Raw genomic sequence first — 21154 nt, 5'->3', positions numbered from 1 at the left:
TTTTCGATACACTTTTTAAAAAAAATAAAGTGGGAACAATTAAAATGAAGTAAATCAGATTAAATTATAAACAGCAACATTTTGACTTAAAATATATTTCACAAAAATGCATAAAATTGTGAAAGAAGACTTTAGTAAGGCAAGTATTTAGTATTAGGTGGAAAACAATATATATATACAGTATTTGGTGCATGACAAACACAATGATGAATCCTTTGTAAACCTTGTTTAGTAAAATGGAAACAAAGTAGTACAACAGAAACATAATTGTCCGCAGATTTAATCTAGTAAGAAAACAAGGTTCAACATACCATTTTTCTTTCTAAAAATGTCATTATCATGTCAGGAATATGACAGTTGTTATCTATTAATTCTTTTCTTTGTATGTTATTGTTTGTTTTTACTTGCACTTTGGTGGTTTTGTTTCGTTCTTTTCCTCTTTTATTCGATATGTCTCACTTGGTTTTAGTTTGTAACCTTAATTTGTTTTCTTTCTATCGATTTATGACTTCTGAACAGTGGTATACTACTGGTACGTTTATTTATATTTAGCAGTATTTTGTTATCATTTTCTTGAGTCTATTTTTTTTTGTTTTTGTCTTTTTTTCTTTGATGTATGATTTTTTTTACATGCTGTCTTTCCGTAAATATTATTAACCATGCATTTTCCGACCTGATATTTGTAAAGTACAGACAATTTAAATGTAGTTACAGAACGTTATGTTTCTGTTACATGTAACAATCAAGATTTGCCTTTGTGTTGTCTGAGATATATTATGCTTCTTAACTGAAAGATTGTAAATCGCTCTGACCTTATTTCTGACAAATAACATAAATAAGTGGTCTTTGTTTCATTCCTTTTAAAATTAGTCATGTGTTGTCTTTCGAAACTATACTTTTATTTTTTTAAATGCTTTGTTTCTTTATAATTTCCTTTTGATTCGCTTGCGTTTTTGTTTAGTTTTGTTAAATCAAAAAACATATAAACGTATTAAATGTCCTTCTAAAACAAAAGAAATACAAATTTTATAATAACAATACGTTAAGTACACCGATTAATACATCCCACTTGATAATTATCTATATGAAACACACCTAATACTTTCTATTGGTCTTTATACAGTAGAATTGCAACAATTGGAATGAGATTTACCAGTTGAAGATACAAAACATAAAAACCTCGACTGAAAACAAAATTGTTGACTATATGCAATGTTTTGAGAGGAACAGATGAATTTGCCATACATGCCTGAAAGACAAGAATCAGCATTCAGTTAGGTGAGTATCTATTGTAACAGTAACACTGAATATTGACTATATCTCAAATAAATTCCCTTTTAATTTTGTTTAGCACTGCAGAAATAAACATAGTGTTTAGATTAATTATCCATTGCCATCGAAAATAACTCTTACGGTCCATTACGCAGGAGTATTCTCGACAAAAATATGGCATTTTGGGTATATTTAAACACTGTGCGGGACAAATTTGCCATTCCGGTATCGGCAAATCTGACTTTGTCGGTTTACAAGATATCAAAAAAAAAATTTGCCCAGTGATAGATTATTGAAAAATTAAAAAAATGCCATATGTCCCAACTTGTCACTGTTGTCACTCTTGTCACTGCAGCTGATTAAAAGTACATTTCCCATGGGAAATTTGATAATTCCCATGGGAATATTAGAATTTCCCATGGGAACATTGAAAGTTCCCATGGGAAAAATTACTTTTCCCATGGGAAGTTTAGAGTTCCCATAGGAACTTTATAGTTCCCATGGGAACATAAGTAAATTGTTTGTTCCCATGGGAAGTTCTAAATTTCCCAAGGGAAACTTTAAATTTCCCAAGGGAACTTTTCTTCCCAAGGGAACTCCTTTTCTTCCCATGGGAAAATACTTTTCCCATGGGAACAATATTTTTTCCCATGGGAACAATATTTTTTCCCATGGGAACAATATTTTTTCCCATGGGAACAATAATTTTTCCCATGGGAACAATAATTTTTCCCTTGGGAACAATAATGTTTCCCTTGGGAACAATATGTTTTCCCATGGGAACAATAATTGTTCACGTGGGAAGTGATATAACTAAAAAGAAAACATAAAAATATTCCTCTAATTGCATGAGTGAAGCAATTTCACAAAACGGACTAAGTTATTATGGGTACAAGTATTTCTTTGAATCTTAATTGTAGAAATATATAATTGTGTGTTCTACGATTTTTGTCTAGGCATGCTTAATTGAAAGTAAATCACTATGTGTCAAAAATTTAACTACTATAAATTCAGAAATTATTGCTGTTTTTATTATTGTGAAAATAGTGACAGGGTTATAATCACAATAATATACACTTGCATATTGAAATTTTTTATGAACTAAACAGGATTATTCTAAATTTTGCACACAAAAAAATGATGAAATTGAGAAAAATCGCACTTACAATTGCTAGCAATAATTTCTGAATTTTCAGTATATAGTTTTGCATATATAGCTTTCACACCATTGCACACAGTGTCTTATGTCTATCCATTTGAATGTTTTTGTGTTTTTTTCATGCAGACATTTAAATGTTGATAGGTCTTGCTCATTGTTGACGGCTGTTCAGTCACTGGCTGAAATACCTTTATCTCTGGTTTTTAGTTGTCTCATTGGCAATCACATACCATATCCTTACTTAATTTCAACACTTCTTAATTTAAGTTATGTACATTTGAGAATATCATTTTCAAAAAGACAAAACATTACAATTGGTATAACAAATAAGGCACTTGTGTTTTAATATTTCATCTTTCACTGAGATAATACCATCAAGTAAAATGTGTGAAACAAAAACAGAAAATTAAACAAACAGCAATAAAATAACTTAAGCAAGTGTCAATAAACCTGCACAAATAACATGAATAATATATCTAAGGTCATAAGCAAGTGACAATAAACATACAGCAATAATATATCTAAGGTCATAAGCATAAACATGCAGCAATATTATACATTGTATATCTAAGGTCATAAGCAAAAGACAATCAACATACAGCAATAGTATATCTAACATGTCTAAGGTCATAAGCAAAAGACAATCAACATACAGCAATAGTATATCTAAGGTCATAAGCATAAACATGCAGCAATAATATATCTAAGGTCATAAGCAAGTGACAATCAACATACAGCAATAATGTATCTAAGGTCATAAGCATTTTAAAAAAAACATGCAGCAATAATATATCTAAGGTCATAAGCAAGTGACATTCAACATACAGCAATAATGTATCTAAGGTCAAAAGTATAAACATGCAGCAATAATATATCTAATTTCATAAGCATTAACATACAGCAATAATATATCTAAGGTCATCATGGTCATAAGCATAAACATACAGCATTAATAATATATCTAAGTTCATAAGCAAGAGAAAATAAACAGGTCTTGTATAAGAATATTAACAGTATCCGGGACAAGTTTGCAATTCCGCTGAGTGCAAAAGTTGTCACCTTAATTTTTGGAGTTAAGTCAAAATGAAGTTGATAACTTGATTGGTATTGGTTCTCTGATATTTGTCCTAAACATGCTAAATATGTTTGGCTCTAGCACCACTGTTAAAAAAGTAATGCCCCTTTTTTCAACAATTTCCTCAGAGGAAAAAGAGTTTTCCTCAAGGGAAAAAGATTTCCCTTAAGGAATTTGCTGCATAATTATTTCCTTTGAGGAAATTCTTTTTCTTTTGAGGAAATTTGCCGCTTCAAATTTTCCTTTGAGGAAATTTCCTCTAAGGAAATCATTGTTCTTCAAATTTCCTCTAAAGAAATTTCTGAACATCAAATTTCCCTTAAGGAAATGTTTTTCCTCTATAAAAATTTCATAACAGTACAAACATTGAAAAACAGTATAAATATATTTTCTCCTAGACTGAATTATTGATCATGTTGATACAAAAGATTATATAAAATAAACACTTTTCATGTCAAATTAACTTGTCTTCTGTTTCAGCTGCTGTGTATAATTATTCTACCCCCTACATAACAGTTCAGTGCATAAATAATTCCATTCACAAGACATCTTCCTTCAATTGGTTGAATAAATTTTGGCAACTTGTTCTTCAAACATCTTCTCTGTATATTTGATATGATGGAGAGCCATGTACATAATATTATGTACAAGAATGGATAATGCATGTGTTTATTTCGACAACAAACATGACAAAGATACTATTTTTTTTCTTAATTTCTCCATAATCCATCAGTGAATATGTAGGTTGTTACATTTTACACCATTGTGTCCTTGTGCATCTTTGATAGTACTCCATTTTGTTTATAGCAATTTTGTAGAATTTTTTCTATTTCTTTTTCCAGAAAAAACACACAATTGAGTTCATTTCACATTAATTAATCCAATTAGCACATTATGTAGAAAAGTATTAACAAATAAGTTTCCTCTTCAGTATAGACTTGCAGGACCTGACGATGATCATAAAAACCAAGATATCTGACCTATAAATACACAAAATAAAAAAAGAAGTTATAAACATGATAAATGGAGAAAAAAACAGCAATATAAATAGGCTTATTTTATCATGTTTTAATTAAAGTCATAAGAAACCTCAAATTAAAAAAAAATATGTATAATAATTATGTTTTTTATAACTAAATGGATAGTTTTCATTATGCAACTTAAGTACATATACTTTTTTCTGAGGAAAATTCTTTAATTTGTCCACATTTAGAAGAAGTTTACTTATTTTTAATTGCTTGCTTCCAGGAAGCAATTCGCCGATACATATTTTCCATATACATAGTGACCCGAGCATAACCCTCCTCGTAAAAATCCGGTGACCACAATATGCAAGGATCTGTCATTGAAATAAACAAATAGCTGATTATACATGTTAAACACGTGCTCAATACCCATGCTTTTTGTGATTTGATTACTATAAGGTGGCAATCGGTAAAACTCAGCTTCAAAACACGGCATTTAATGAGCAGCATTATTTGTTAAATCATAACAAACAGAGAGAAAAAAAAATTGACGATTTATATGATATACTTGTGAAAATAATGATAAAATCGTGCACAGAGGACTAAGTTTATGATGTATACATGCATTGGTTCAAAAGTTGGACAAACTTTATTTTTCATCACTCACTCGTTTCATATGACTTTAACATTTGAGAAACTTTCATTTGATATTCTTACTTGTCATGCTTTATATGAGTTCTCTTATTTCAGTGCTTTGTGTCCAAGATTAAATATTCGTTGTTTAGTGCCTTGCAGTGATATTTAAAGTTTAGCCACTTGCAAAAGTTGTTATAGAATGTTCATATGCTGTGTTATTTGAACCACTGTCCTATATTATGGTCAGGTAAGAGGTTGAGTGCTCACAGACATGATATCTTTTTATTAATTGTTATTGTTTTTGAACATGTTGAACTAAATTGGATTGTTTAAATCTTTTCATGTTGGGATCTTTATTGGCTGACCTATAAAGGAAGTGTTGTCTCATTATTGAAGGCCAGCCCATCATTGGCCTTTAATTTCTTGCATCCACTTCTTTGAACTCTGGTGGATAAGTCACTCATTTACCATACCACATCTTCTTATTTTTATAAGAGTCATCATTCAAAGGCAATTACTTTTATCATGTTTATTACTGTAATTCAGAAATTATCCAGAGGTTTTTAGTAATGCGATTAATGTGACTGGGTGAGTATCGCAAAAATAAGAATTCATATTTTGATAACAGAAACATATATATATATCATGTATATATAATTGATGCAGATTTTTTTTGTAATCACAATAAGTTGTCCATTCCCTGAAAAATAATAAATGCAAGCAATAATTTCTGAATTTACAGTATATAGAAGTGGTCTTACCATTTAGGCCTTGTTGTATTCTGTTTATCTTGTTTTGTCGCTCATTTCTATTGAAACTGTTTATATTTTTCATTATTTTTCTATATTTCTTGTCCTATAAAACATAAAAAGGGTAAAAACTATTATTAAACATCATTATTTTCTTTATATGCAATAATATTTAATAAGAATGGAATATTTGTGCTATTTCATTTCACAAACTTTTGGTCAGTCATGACTTTCAAAGACTTTCACCCTGGTCAATAGTTTAAAAAACAAACATTCCCATACTTTTTCTTGGTGTTCGTACTAATTTTTCATTGGACAACAAAAACATGATTCAACTATTCTTCTATGATTTGTTTTGCTTGACTACGTTAAACTCTGAAAAATTGTTTACAGTATAATCTGTATGTGTCTAACTCATCAAAATTTCAAATTAATATATAAATAACCAATAAGAATGCTATGCATGGCTCAGCTTGATACAAACGTACACTTTAAACCCTGAACAGTTGGAGCAAGTATGGACACAACATTCAATTCAAACTTTTCTACATTGGTTAGAGGTATAGGGGGAGGTTGAGATCTCACAAACATGTTTAACCCCGCCGCATTTTGCGCCTGTCCCAAGTCAGGAGCCTCTGGCCTTTGTAAGTCTTGTTTTATTTTAATTTTAGTTTCTTGTGTACACTTTGGAAATTAGTATGGCGTTCATTATCACTGAACTAGTATATATTTGTTTAGGGGCCAGCTGAAGGACGCTTCCGGGTGCTGGAATTTCTCGCTACATTGAAGACCTGTTGGTGACCTTCTGCTGTTGTTTTTTTATTTGGTCGGGTTGTTGTCTCTTTGACAAATTCCCCATTTCCATTCTCAATTTTATGGATACAACTCTGAATTGTAAATTTGGATTGTGATTCAATAGTTGATGCAGCATAGGTTTCTGACATTGAATGAATGTGGTCCAAGTACTTAAAAATTTTAAATTGACAATTAACCTCTAAAATGGTCCAAATACATGGTTAGATGCAGCATATCAACATGATCAAAGAACCCACATAATTCATTATTTGATGAAATCAAATAAAGTTCAATTTTGGACCCTTTAGATCTCAATGTGGACCAATTTGTTAACGGGCCAAAATATCAAAAATCTAAATGAATGGTTAGATTCAGCATATCAAAGAACCCCATATATATATATTCAATTTTTTTGAAATCAAACAAAGTAAAATATTGGACCCCAATTTGGACCAACTTGAAATTTGGGCCCATACTAAAAATCTAAGTAAATATTCAGATTCAGCATATTAACATGATTAAAGAACACCAAGAATTTAAGTATTATCAAAATCAAAATAAGTTTAATTTTGGACCCTTTGAACCTTAAGATAGACCAATTTAAACAGTACCAAAAAACTAGGAATCTAAATACACAGTTAGATTTGGAATATATATATATCAAAGAACCCCAATAATTAAATTTTCTATAAAATCAAACAAAGTTTAATATTGGCCCCTTTTGGCCCCTAATTCATGTAATTTCTAAACTCTGGACAAAAACTCTGGTCACAAACCCTGTGTTTGAGTTTCATAGATTTCTGTTAACTTATACTAAAAGTAATTATGCGAAAACTAAGTGTCTTCGGACTACGACGACTACATGATAAAATTGAGAATGGGAATGGGGAATGTGTCAAAGACCCCCCTTTTTTGGACTATCAATGCATTTGAAATGGGACATGTAATTACCCCCCCCCCTTTTTGTCCTGGGTTAGGAAATCCTTTTTAAAATGACTGGATCCGCCCCTGAAGGGTCTATCATTAAGTTTGACAACTTCAGACATACTACTTTACCAAAAAAATTGACACATTTCATCCAATTTAATTTCATTCTTTACTTGCTATTTCATCCATAATATTTTAAAGAAAGAAATTTGGAAGGAGTATGATTTTAATTTGCAAGTTATACACTATCCAAACTAGAGACCTAATAGAGTAGATATATACTTGACTAAGGGAGCTACCATTTGAATTTTATGGGGGGGGGGGGGGGGCTAGGATGAAAAATTTTATCCTGCCTTTTTTTTTAGCTGTAATCTCTGTCCTGCCTTTTTATTTTTCACTCTGTTCGTTCCTGCCTTTCTTTTTTTAGTTTATCCTCACTTTTTTTACCAAAATTGTCGTCCTGACTTTTTTTTTTGCTAGTGTCTCATCCTGCCTTTTTTTTCTTCTCAAAACTCCTGTTCTGCCTATTTTTTTCAAATTTCATTCTAGCCCCCCATAAAAATCAAATGGAAGCTCCCTAATTTAAATCAAACTTGGGGTGACTGGGGACAAAGATTTAAGGGAATAGATGACAGTTTACCTACAATGATCTAGCTTCATATGGCAATGGCATACATTACAGACTACATGTACATCATGTACATGGTCATTCTTAATTGTGTTTAAACTTTGGGAGTTCATTTTTTTAATGTTTAAAGCTAACAATTTCAACTACATACATTTATCAAGATTTGATTCTACATTTATATATAATTGTGTATGTCACATGTATGTACATGATGTATTTTAATGTAAAGCATCTGAAAACTCATTAGCCGTTTCATATTTATTTCAGTTATTCAAAAGGCAAATTTATATGAGCCTATGCCTGAAAACAGAGATTTCTTATTAAGGAGAAAGCCCCGCCCCCCTTTTTGGTGTGAAATATTTTGCTGATCATATAGGGAATCACTGAAGCATGACTGGAGCAAGCATCCCCCTCTGCCTCCCCCCCCCCAAAAAAAAACAACAAAAAATTAAAAAAAATGGAAATTTCTGGATCTGCCCATGTCAACCTTTCACTCAGGTCATTGGTGAAGAGTTGTCACACAAAATAAATGATATCAAATGTTCATATGTATATGTTTTAGCTCGTGTAGGTGTAAGGAGGTAACCATTTGATTTGTAGGGCGAACAGGGTGAATAATCTTGCCTTGTAAAACTTGTGCTATAAATAAAAATTAATACATTTCCATTTAAAAATCCGTCAGCCCAATCTCATCCAGTGAAATAGATTACTATCTGTTTTCGAAATTATATGGAAGTACTTAGTAGTTCAGACGCATTGCAAGGCATTTTTTCTAAGGAGACGTGTAGACTCATTTAATTGGGGGAATGGAACCAATAAATTGATTGGATCCGATATGATCTTCCCAGTACGGAGCACCTATTTTTTTAAGGTAATTATTATTAGTGTCGGTGATCTCACAAGTAAATCAGAGAAAATATTGCATGCAAATTAATGAGCAGAGAAGAGACAATTATCAACTTGTGTATTATTCATTTTCTCGCAGTTATTTACGGTAAATTAACTATATGTATATATATCCCAAAACAGGTGTTCGGTTCTAGTACTATACATTTTAGTAAAACTGCTATATTTTGGGGCCGAAAAGGGGTCTTATTGAACCTTCTCCTTTATAAATCTGAAGTAGGAATGCGTGGGTTCCATTTCATGAGACCTACACGGATTTTTTATAAAATCAATTTAAAAATTATAAATACAGTTTTCAATTCTTTCCCGGCATAGATAAAAAAAATATGAAAATAAATAATCTTTTGAAAATAATACGATATGGTTTAATTATTTCACTTCATTATAATGATAAATCCTTTAGATCTGAAAGTTTAATTAAAACGAATTTATCATTTTGATCTACCGATAAACTTTAAATTGAAGTGACATGGTCAGTTAAGTAACCTGATTAGTTGCATGGCTGATTACCATCTTACAGGTGACCCAGTAATTTTCCATATGACACTAGCGTGTACCCTTGGGGTGTGTATAACTTATTTTTTGGGGAACATCCTGTCCACGTGTAATACTTAGCATATATTGCAACATTTGACATTAAACAAATTTTCTTTGTCAGCATCGGAGGCAATTTCATGTTCAACCATACAGAAAATTTCACAAAAAAAATATGATAAAATCATAAGAAAAAGAATAAGAAATACTAACAAATAAATTTGGCATTAATAAAACGGGGATTCGTGTATTCAAGAGCTTATTTTCAGTGGACAACAACAAATGGAAGTTTTTAACGAATGTAGGACAGAAAGTCACAGGACAAAAAGTCACAGACAAAAAGTCACGGACAAAAAGTCACAGGACAAAAAGTCACAATTCATTTTTTCTGATTATTTTCTTTGAATAAAAAACGCTAATTTCTACAAAAATATTTTTGTATTTTCTTAAACTATTGTATATAAACCAACTTTTTAAACAAAATATATCAAAAAAATATCAAAGATTATCAAATAATTGTTAAAAAAACAAAATGTCAAAGTGACTTGGCACTTAAATGGCTTCATGGTGCCAAGAAAAACATCTTTTGCATGATTGAAATTAAATAAATCTTAATTTTTCAAGTATAATGACACATTTCCTAAACTTTGAAATGAATATATGTATTGAAAAGTAAATATTTCAAGATATATTCTTATATATTAAAACAATTGTCAATAAATTATTTGTGACTTTTTGTCCTGTGACTTTTTGTCCTACCAAATTTGTGACTTTATGTCCTGTGACTTTTTGTCCTGTGACTTTCTGTCCGTTTACCACCTTTTTAACGACCTTGACTGGCTATAATATATATATATAGCACTTGCACGGTCGTTCCAGTGGACATATTTCATACCAGATTACCTATTCTTTTTATATATATGACAATTATTGTTCAATCTGATACACGTACCTATAATGTACAGTATTTTGAACAGCTTCAAATATATGGGGTCCGTAGTAATACCGCAAAGGATCCCCTTAGTGCACTAAGAACAAAAATGTGCACTAAGGACCTGATGGAATGATACAACTGTTACAAAGGACATGGCATATAAAAATAGACTTTTTAAAAATTCATAATTTTAAATTTTACAATTATACCTTTTTTTAATTAGAAAGTTATCGAATGTGTATTCGACACGTGCCTAAAAAAATTGATTGTCACCTTTTTAGTGTAATAGGTAGAAATTCACGTTCGCCCAACCTTGACCCGTTCATAATCTGCTAGTATACTGATTAAACATGTATATATGGTATTTTAAATTGTTCTCTATTTTTTTCCCATTTGTTTGTTTCTGCCGTATTTATTCTGTCTGTTATAATTTTTACTTCTAAAGTAATAAAGTATTTTCAACTCTTTTCAGTTTGGGAATTTTTAATCCTTTTAATTTTAAAAAGACAAATAATTGTGAACACTTCACGGAAAAGTGAGGATTTATATTTGGTTGCTTAACGTCCAGTTGCCAATACTTCATTCATTTTTCTGATGTCAGGGTCCATGCCTCACAGCCGTGAAGGTTTTATAAGGATAGAACATAGGCAAATGCAAATAGATTCTATTGACTATATCTTTGCTGCTTTGGTCTCTGCATGTATACATAATGATTCATTATGTTTTATGGGATACTTAACTTCTGTTCTACAAATTTTATATTAAAATATATTCTGATTTTTCATTTTTAATGAGATTTGAGACACCCAACCACACCGCTTGAAAATCTTAAAATATTTTGTAATGTTATCTTTACTATATGTTGAATAGGGTGACACGTTGTCGCTACATAATAACCAGATAAAATGGATCTTGTTTATACAAAAATATTTCAAGATTGTGGTTTCTCAAACATATGGGAGCCACAAAATTTTGTTAATAAAGAATGGTTAAAAACTGTCATAAAGCAGAGATTGCTAGATCAATATATTCAGAACTGGAATTCCCTCATTCAAAATTCGTCAAAAGGTATAAACTACAAAAATTTTAAGAAAAACTTGAAATTGAAGAATATTTTAATATTTTGGACTTCAAAGACGCTATTGTTTTTTGTCGGTTTCAAACGACTAATACTAAGTTGCCGATTGAAACAGGAAGATGGCAAAACGTAATCAGAGAAAACCGCTTTTGCAGTCTATGTAACAATCGACAAATAGGTGACGAATATCATTTTATATTTGAATGCAAATTTTTCAATCAAAAACGAAAAGAGTTTTTAACTGCATATTTTACAAAACGGCAAAATACAGTTAAATTCTCTGAAGTTATGTCAAGTACAAGAAAACCAGTTCTGAAGAAGCTTTTTTTTTTTTTTTATAGAAAATATAAATACTTGTGTTTGTCGGCCCGTGCTTGTAGTTTAAACATATTTTATTTGCTCAAAGCGAAAAAGGATCAGACACAAGTAAAACATACTTATAAAGTCTTCTCCACAATACAATATATATAACAATACAAATTGAACGTGAGCATACATCATATAATATAAACAACATAAATATAACTTATCTATACTGAAAAAAGTAGAGGGAATGAGGAAAGAACGACAGAGATTAGGTTGATGATGATAATGATGATGATGTGTGTTTTACCTATGTTGATACTATACTACGAGGAATCGTTTTGATCTCTTTATAAAATTGAATACGTGTTTAACAATTTGCACATTTTGATCATAGGAAAGAGTGTCTCTTCCAAAAACCAGTAGTGTTAAGTCCAAATCGCAGCCTTCGGGAAGCCAGCTGAGACCATTAAACAGAATAGCCCTTTCATTTAGATAGAAAGGACAATCAAAGAAAAAATGGTGCATGTCCTCAATATCTAAACCACATTTACATGTTGGATCAGATATAATGTTAGCTCTAAACAAGTCACAATTCAAGAACGATGCCGAACATCTAAATTGGGTTAATATTATGTTCAATTTTCTTAGACCATATAAATAATGTTTTAAGTTAGATTGATTCTCATTTCGAATGTCGTAGTTTTTTAGTTCTACTTTGAATTTTGATAACGAGTCTACATTTCGAACTGCTATGTTCAAATTATTCCAAAGTTTAATTGTTGATGGGATAAAGGATTGGGAAGTTAGAGTCAGCCTGCAAAATGGTAAAATGATATCTTGTCCATTTCGCAAGGGATATTGTGTTGTACTTTGAATTTTAGGGGGCACAAGGTTACATAAATATTCAGGGGCATTATTATTCTGAATTTTATAAAATAATTGTAGTTTTCTTCTTTTTCTTCGTTCCTCTAAAGTTTCCCAACCAACCTCTTTTAAGACAGTCTCAGAGTGTGTGTAAACAGGCAAACCTGTTACAATTCGTGCAGCTTCAAGTTGTAGCTGTTCTAGTTTAATTGAATAACCTTTTCCACAATTGTCCCATACTTCAGTTGCATATTCAAAAATTGGTCTAATAAATACTAGATATAATTTTTCCAAATTTTGTCGGCTAAGTTGATATTTGAGTTTTCGCAGTATATTCAGATGTTTTTTAACACTATTTAATATATTTTCAACATGGTTGTTCCATTTTGCGTCACTTCTAAATGTAACCCCTAGATGCTTATGAGATCGCACAATTGGTATTTCTTTGTTGTTCATAGTAAAATTAAGGTTTTGTATCTCATTATTTGAAAACATCATAATTTCTGTTTTTTCAGGATTGAAAGACATAAGCCACTTTCTTGACCATTCATCCAGCTGTCTCAGCCCGTGCTTGTACTCCTGGCTTGTAACTTTTGTAACATCTCTCGCTTGTTTTGTACATATTGTAAATATTTATTGTTGTATTTGTTATCTCTGTACCGATGTAATGCATTTGCTTTATGAGAATAAAGATATAATAATAAATAATAATAATAATTTATTTTATTAAAGTGTCACATACTTGTCTACAGATATATATAGTAACTTCTTTAAATATACACAAGTCATAATTACATTGGCCAGAGGGTAACTTGATAATAAGAGGATCAAAGGATTTAATTAAGACAATCCAAGACTGCTACCTCTATATTTTATTATACATATCTTTATTAGCCTCATTTTGGGTGATACAGCAATTGCAAAACAGGTAGATACGATCTGTAATCAAATAATTAAACTAATCAAAAGTTTATTTAGAGTAACCATATGCCGGATGAACAAAAAGTTTGCCATTTATTGAAAAACATATGGTTTTATATAACAAGAAAACTTCTCTAGTATTCTAAATATTTATCACGTACCCCCTCCCCCAAACCTCCGCTTCAAGCTCTAGATTCGCGCCTACACATTGTGAATTATATTTCTTACATCACGATGCTTATTACATTATAAAATAAAATGGTATTCATCTTCAATTGTTGAAATAAAGATGAATTGTTAAAAAAAAGCATTGACATCAGTTTTAAAGTTATTGTTCATAGGAGACAGTTATGATTTATAGTCTCTTTTTAAAACGTAATATAATTTTACCTCTTGGAGTTTTTCTATATATTACTTCTGTAATCGGATTTTGAAGAACCCCACGGACACCACATACTCTCATGCATATGTCACTCATTCAAGGTGAAATGATAATATATGTAAACTCTTGTGTTGTTAACAAGGAAACGAAATCTCAAAAGCATTTTTGTCTCAATTTGTATCTCAAAATAGGGTTCTTTAATTTAAAAAAAAAAGCTTGCATAGCAATTTCCTTAAAAACAAAATATAACAAAGGCAAAGTTTTTAAACACAAAATTCTTTTTTTTTTATTTTTCTTTCATTAACTTGAAATTTTACCACGCTAAACCGTTAGGTTTATTCAACAACAACCATTAATTAATCAATAAGTAACGATAAAAAGACAATTGTGTATTGGATTAGGTTGATTGAACATGATGATTAGTGAATTTGCAATAAGCCGTTGGTCACGTGCCGAGTGGCACGCGTTGATTAAAAAGTCATTTAACTTCAAAATTACAATATCTATTGATACCTAACTTTACAGATATGAGGTATTTAATCATATCCTCCTATATATCCATATTCTCTGTGATCTTAAAACATCGTTTTAGTGTCCTCAGAGACATATATACACATGTGTATATATGTCTCTGGTGTCCTTAATGCAAACACTTTCTTCTTAGTCAGCACCATTAAGAATTCCTTTGCGGTATTTCTACACACCGAAATATATGGCCTTATTGGTAAAATCAGTGGGTAAAATACCCACTGAAAATACCACAGTACTTAGTGTCACTAATAGTCAAATTATTGTGCCGTGAAAACTGTAAATGAAGTTTAGCGGGACATAGGAAATTACAAAAATATTAGAATTGTTTACTTACATAGTGTAAGCGGGATGCGGGAATCTAAAAAAAATAAATAGTAACTATAAAGCGAGAGCCGTGAACAGAACCCCCAATGAGACCCCATTAGTTGTGGCTTATTTTTTGGTCTTTTTAGCTAGTTTCCTTTCCCTATATTACTTGTAGGTTGATCGTTTTTGTAAAGCAGCACTCGAGGTCTGACAGGATATTACCAAGAAATGCACAAAATATTGAAAAAGAAGGTTTAGAAAATTTAAATAATGATATGCACACACACTCCCCTGATTATATTTTTGTAAACGCGCCAAACTCATTTCTTCCACAGTGAGACAAGCTTTACAATGTTGATGGTGGTGAAAATCTAGTCCAAATAATTATGACGTCTTGCAAGGCTATTTTATTTCTGGAACGCTTTCCTCTGACGAAGCCGAAATGTGAAACCAAATCAACAAGAAATCTAACATTTATAATAGAACTGAATATAAAATCGAAATGTAAATGGGGAATGTATCAAAAGACCAAAGAGCAGATAGCAGCCAAAGGGCACCAATGGGTCTTCAATGCAACGGAAAATCCCACAACCCGAGGAGGGGTTCCTAACCAAAGACAAATGGGGGGGGGGGGGTCCAACTACATGTCCCCATTCAATACAATACAATACAATATGCTTTATTTGAAAAACACTCCGTCACATTGACATGTGAAACAAGAGGTAAATTACAAAATACAATCACATACAATTAAAAAAAAATAAAACAACTTAGAAATAAAATATATGGAAAATTACTTTATATTATAATATTTTAACATTATAATATTTTAGTTAACTTTGAAATGAATATAGACACATTTTTAAATAATAAGTTAATATTTGTCAATGATCGACAGTTAGTCCTTTCATTTTTGCTTAATTCTGATATTTCACATAGTACTCTGGAATATGCTGATTTCTGATATTTTTTAACTAATAAAGAATAGCATTCAAATAAATAATGGAATTCATTGCCAATTGCAGTTAAACACAGATTGCATGTCCTTTCTCAGGCGTGTAGCTCCCTATACGCTAACACGCAGTTGCGTGCACATCAATTCGGCATGCAAAAAAAAATGGTTAAAAAAAAATTTAAAGATTAAATGTTAAAAGAAACACCTATGTTGTCACTTTTTTAATTGATGAAATATCATTAAATAACGGCATTTCGTTTCAAAATAAAAGTTTTATTGGAGATTATGACAAAATCGGACAGTTACTTGTATCTTTTACAAGATTTGAATTTGTAATACTCAGTCTAAGACATGTAGTTTTTGGAGCACATTTTACAGTGTACGGATCATCAGTTTGGAATGAGATGTACCAATCGGCATTAGAATTATCAGAACCCTTCGATATCGTTGAAAATATGCCGAGGCGATGTGGTCGACAGACTACCAGAGCCAATCACCCTGCAAACACGAAAACAGTATAGGAAAGTCTTATTATGTTTTGCGTTCATAGACCATATGATAAGGGAACTGGAGAGTGGAGTCGCGTCTAGTATTATCAGAAAATAGCTTCTTTGCGCTGTATCTGCTTCATCGTGTTGTAAGAAATATAAAAAACGAACAAATCTCAACATTGTCTGAGACATACGAAACTGACATGGCATGTAATTTTGACGATATCAATTGGGAGGTCGCTATATGCCGAACACGTACGCTGGTTTATAACATCTCGCGAGTGCTATCATGGAGATATATCAGTGTACTACGTATGTTGAAAACAAATGTACAATCAACAATGTACAACGACAGTTACTAGCATTACTGCATATTCATCGGGATTTAAGTCTGAATATTGACAATTAAAGTAATAGAGAAGGTTGTTTCTGTCTAGACCCGAAGAGCAGATTTTGGTCAATTTTGAATTAATTTGGTATCACAAATATGTGATGTTTATGTATTACTTTATTCAGAAGATTTATTAATAGTTTTACATTCATAAATTTTTTATAAGTCCTATCTACATATAGCTCCTTTTTAAACTGTCCTATGACCGAAAACCGCAAAAAACACATTTTTCTGCATAAAAGGGTCCCAAAAAAATTTTTCCTCGCTGCGCTCGGCCGTCGTTGCTTGCACATCGTTTCTTTCTAGCTACGCCCCTGTTTCTTCTTTTGGAATGACTTATACCATCTTCCCAGCTCTACTGGGATTGTACATTGCAGCATCTTAACTTTGAAATATATTTACGTTCGAATGGTGTTAATTTTAAAATTCAAATGCATTGATCGTCCAATAAAGAACAATGTAAAAAGGGGGGTTCCAACATGTCCAACCCTCAGACCCTCCTGGATCCCTGACTGTGAGGCATGCTTTAGCTTGCCATTAAACAAAAATGTATACTAGTTGAGTGATAATGGACGTCATATTAAACTCTTTGATATTAAAAAGAAACTAAAATAAAAATCATACAAAGGTCACAAAGGCCATAACTTCTGGCTCCTGACGTGGGAAAAGTGCAAAATGCAGTGGGGATGAAAGCCTTTACTGTAAATTCCTGAAATTACAATTATATAAATCATCTCACATCTTTGCGGATTTCTTGAAATTGGTCATATTAATAAATGCATGCAATATTTTCAGAAAATTTCAATATATAGGCTTTTTAAAAAAAGTCAATCTTGTGCATGATTTATCAATGATTATACTTGCACAATTAACGCATGTTGTTCTCAAAACTAAGAGGTGTCTATGCTATTTATGATAATTTTCATGGTTCAGTGGTTATAGTTAAGTTTTTGTGTTTTGGTCTGTTTTTCTCATACTTTATGCAATAGGTCTACTATATTTGTTGTATGAAATGATTGTAAGGTGTACATGTCTAGTGGGATGATGTCATCTGACCTTGACCTCATTTTCATGGTTCAGTGGTCAAAATTAAGTTTTTGAGTTTTGGTCTTTATCTATTAAATACTATAAGCCATAGGTCTACCGTCAACTGTATTTGGTGTATAGAAATATTTTTTGATCTATATGTCAGTGGCACAGGTTTTATTTGACCTAGATCTCATTTTCACGGTTCATTGATCAGTGTTTTTGTGATTTGGTCTATTTTTCTTAAACTATAAGTAATAGGTCAACTATAATTGTTGCATTGAAGCCTTGTTAGCTGTATATGTCTGCCTGGCATGGTTCATCTGACATTGACCTCATTCTCATGGTTCATTAGTCTTTATTTATTTATCTTGGTAAATGTTAAGTTTATGTGACAGTTGTGATAAACATGATAAAGCTTTATACTTAGGACTATCAACATATTATCAATGATTAGTAAAAGAAGGCGAGACATTTCAGCGTGTGCACTCTTCTTATTAAACACACATTAATATACATCATGTACATTAAACAGCAAAAAAAAATATTGATGCAAGATGCCATTCAATAATAACTTTTACTCTTTTATGTATAGGACAAGAACTATAGAAGATACAGAGAAATTATAAACAGCAGAAATGATAGGCAATTTAAAATTTGCAGAAGCAAACTAAACCTAAATGGTAAGGCCACTTTTATTTATTTTTAGCTCACCTGGCCCGAAGGGCCAAGTGAGCTTTTCTCATCACTTGGCGTCCGGCGTCCGGCGTCCGTCGTCCGGCGTCGTCCGTCGTCCGTCGTCGTTAACTTTTACAAAAATCTTCTCCTCTGAAACTACTGGGCCAAATTTAACCAAACTTGGCCACAATCATCATTGGGGTATCTAGTTTAAAAAATGTGTTCGGTTACCCGGCCAACCAACCAAGATGGCCGCCATGGCTAAAAATAGAACATAGGGGTAAAATGCAGTTTTTGGCTTATAACTCTGAAACCGAAGCATTTAGAGCAAATCTGACATGGGGGTTAAATTGTTTATTAAGTCAAGATCTATCTGCCCTGAAATTTTCAGACGAATCAGACAACCGGTTGTTGGGTTGCTGCCCCTGAATTGGCAATTTTAAGGAAATTTTGCCGTTATATGGTTATTATCTTGAATATTATTATAGATAGAGATAAACTGTAAACAGCAATAATGTTCAGCAAAGTAAGATCTACAAATAAGTTAACATGACCGAAATGGTCAGTTGACCAATATAGGAGTTATTGCCCTTTATAGTCAATTTTTAACCATTTTTCGTAAATCTTAGTAATCTTTTACAAAAATCTTCTCCTCTGAAACTACTGGGCCAAATTAATCCAAACTTATCCACAATCATCTTTTGGGTATATAGTTTAAAAAATGTGTCCGATGACCTGGCCATCCAACCAAGATGGCCGCCATGGCTAAAAATAGAACATAGGGGTAAAATGCAGTTTTTGGCTTATAACTCAAAAACCAAAGCCTTTAGAGCAAATCTGACACGGGGGTCAATTTGTTTATCAGGTCAAGATCTATCTGCCCTGAAATTTTCAGATAAATCGGACAACCCGTTGTTGGGTTCCTGCCCCTGAATTGGTAATTTTAAGGAAATTTTACTGTTTTTGGTTATTATCTTGAAAATTATTATAGATAGAAATAAACTGTAAACAGCAATAATGTTCAGCAAAGTAAGATTTACAAATAAGTCAACATGACCGAAATGGTCAGTTGACCCATATAGGAGTTATTGCCCTTTATAGTCAATTTTTAACCATTTTTCGTAAATCTTAGTAATCTTTTACAAAAATCTTCTCCTCTGAAACTACTGGGCCAAATTTAACCAAACTTGGCCACAATCATCATTGGGGTATCTAGTTTAAAAAATGTGTTCGGTTACCCGGCCAACCAACCAAGATGGCCGCCATGGCTAAAAATAGAACATAGGGGTAAAATGCAGTTTTTGGCTTATAACTCTGAAACCGAAGCATTTAGAGCAAATCTGACATGGGGGTTAAATTGTTTATTAAGTCAAGATCTATCTGCCCTGAAATTTTCAGACGAATCAGACAACCGGTTGTTGGGTTGCTGCCCCTGAATTGGCAATTTTAAGGAAATTTTGCCGTTATATGGTTATTATCTTGAATATTATTATAGATAGAGATAAACTGTAAACAGCAATAATGTTCAGCAAAGTAAGATCTACAAATAAGTTAACATGACCGAAATGGTCAGTTGACCAATATAGGAGTTATTGCCCTTTATAGTCAATTTTTAACCATTTTTCGTAAATCTTAGTAATCTTTTACAAAAATCTTCTCCTCTGAAACTACTGGGCCAAATTAATCCAAACTTATCCACAATCATCTTTTGGGTATATAGTTTAAAAAATGTGTCCGATGACCTGGCCATCCAACCAAGATGGCCGCCATGGCTAAAAATAGAACATAGGGGTAAAATGCAGTTTTTGGCTTATAACTCAAAAACCAAAGCCTTTAGAGCAAATCTGACACGGGGGTCAATTTGTTTATCAGGTCAAGATCTATCTGCCCTGAAATTTTCAGATAAATCGGACAACCCGTTGTTGGGTTCCTGCCCCTGAATTGGTAATTTTAAGGAAATTTTACTGTTTTTGGTTATTATCTTGAAAATTATTATAGATAGAAATAAACTGTAAACAGCAATAATGTTCAGCAAAGTAAGATTTACAAATAAGTCAACATGACCGAAATGGTCAGTTGACCCATATAGGAGTTATTGCCCTTTATAGTCAATTTTTAACCATTTTTCGTAAATCTTAGTAATCTTTTACAAAAATCTTCTCCTCTGAAACTGATGGGCCAAATTAATCCAAACTTATCCACAATCATCTTTGGGGTATCTAGTTTAAAAAATGTGTCCGATGACCCGGCCATCCAACCAAGATGGCCGCCATGGCTAAAAATAGAACATAGGGGTAAAATGCAGTTTTTGGCTTATAACTCAAAAACCAAAGCGTTTAGAGCAAATCTGACATGGAGTTAAATTGTTTATCAGGTCAAGATCTATCTGCCCCGAAATTTTCAAATGAATCGGACAACCCGTTGTTGGGTTGCTGCCCCTGAATTGGTAATTTTAAGGAAATTTTGCTGTTTTTATACGACCGCAAAATTTGAAAAAATTTTCGTCGTATATTGCTATCACGTTGGCGTCGTCGTCGTCGTTGTCGTCGTCGTCGTCCTGCGTCCGAATACTTTTAGTTTTCGCACTCTAACTTTAGTAAAAGTGAATGGAAATCTATGAAATTTTAACACAAGGTTTATGACCA

General features: G+C 32.0%; 1 protein-coding gene and 1 long non-coding RNA gene across 3 annotated transcripts in view; one reads left to right on the top strand and one right to left on the bottom strand.

The window, feature by feature from the left end:
• The window catches only part of LOC143056899 (uncharacterized), a 218868-nt gene that overhangs the window by 149381 nt on the left and 48333 nt on the right, over positions 1 to 21154 (top strand). The gene's annotated exons all lie outside the window — the stretch shown is intronic.
• LOC143056269 (uncharacterized) lies at positions 3884 to 8915 on the bottom strand. The gene is made up of 3 exons (XR_012972276.1): positions 8866 to 8915; positions 5869 to 5962; positions 3884 to 4486 (listed from the first exon to the last, which is right to left on the bottom strand). It is a non-coding gene; the product is annotated as an uncharacterized LOC143056269 (long non-coding RNA).

The sequence above is a fragment of the Mytilus galloprovincialis genome, chromosome 13, assembly GCF_965363235.1.
Source record: "Mytilus galloprovincialis chromosome 13, xbMytGall1.hap1.1, whole genome shotgun sequence".
Classification (NCBI taxonomy): Eukaryota; Metazoa; Mollusca; class Bivalvia; order Mytilida; family Mytilidae; genus Mytilus; species Mytilus galloprovincialis.
The sequence above is the reverse complement of the archived record's forward strand: the minus strand, read 5'-3'. Positions and strand labels throughout refer to the sequence as shown.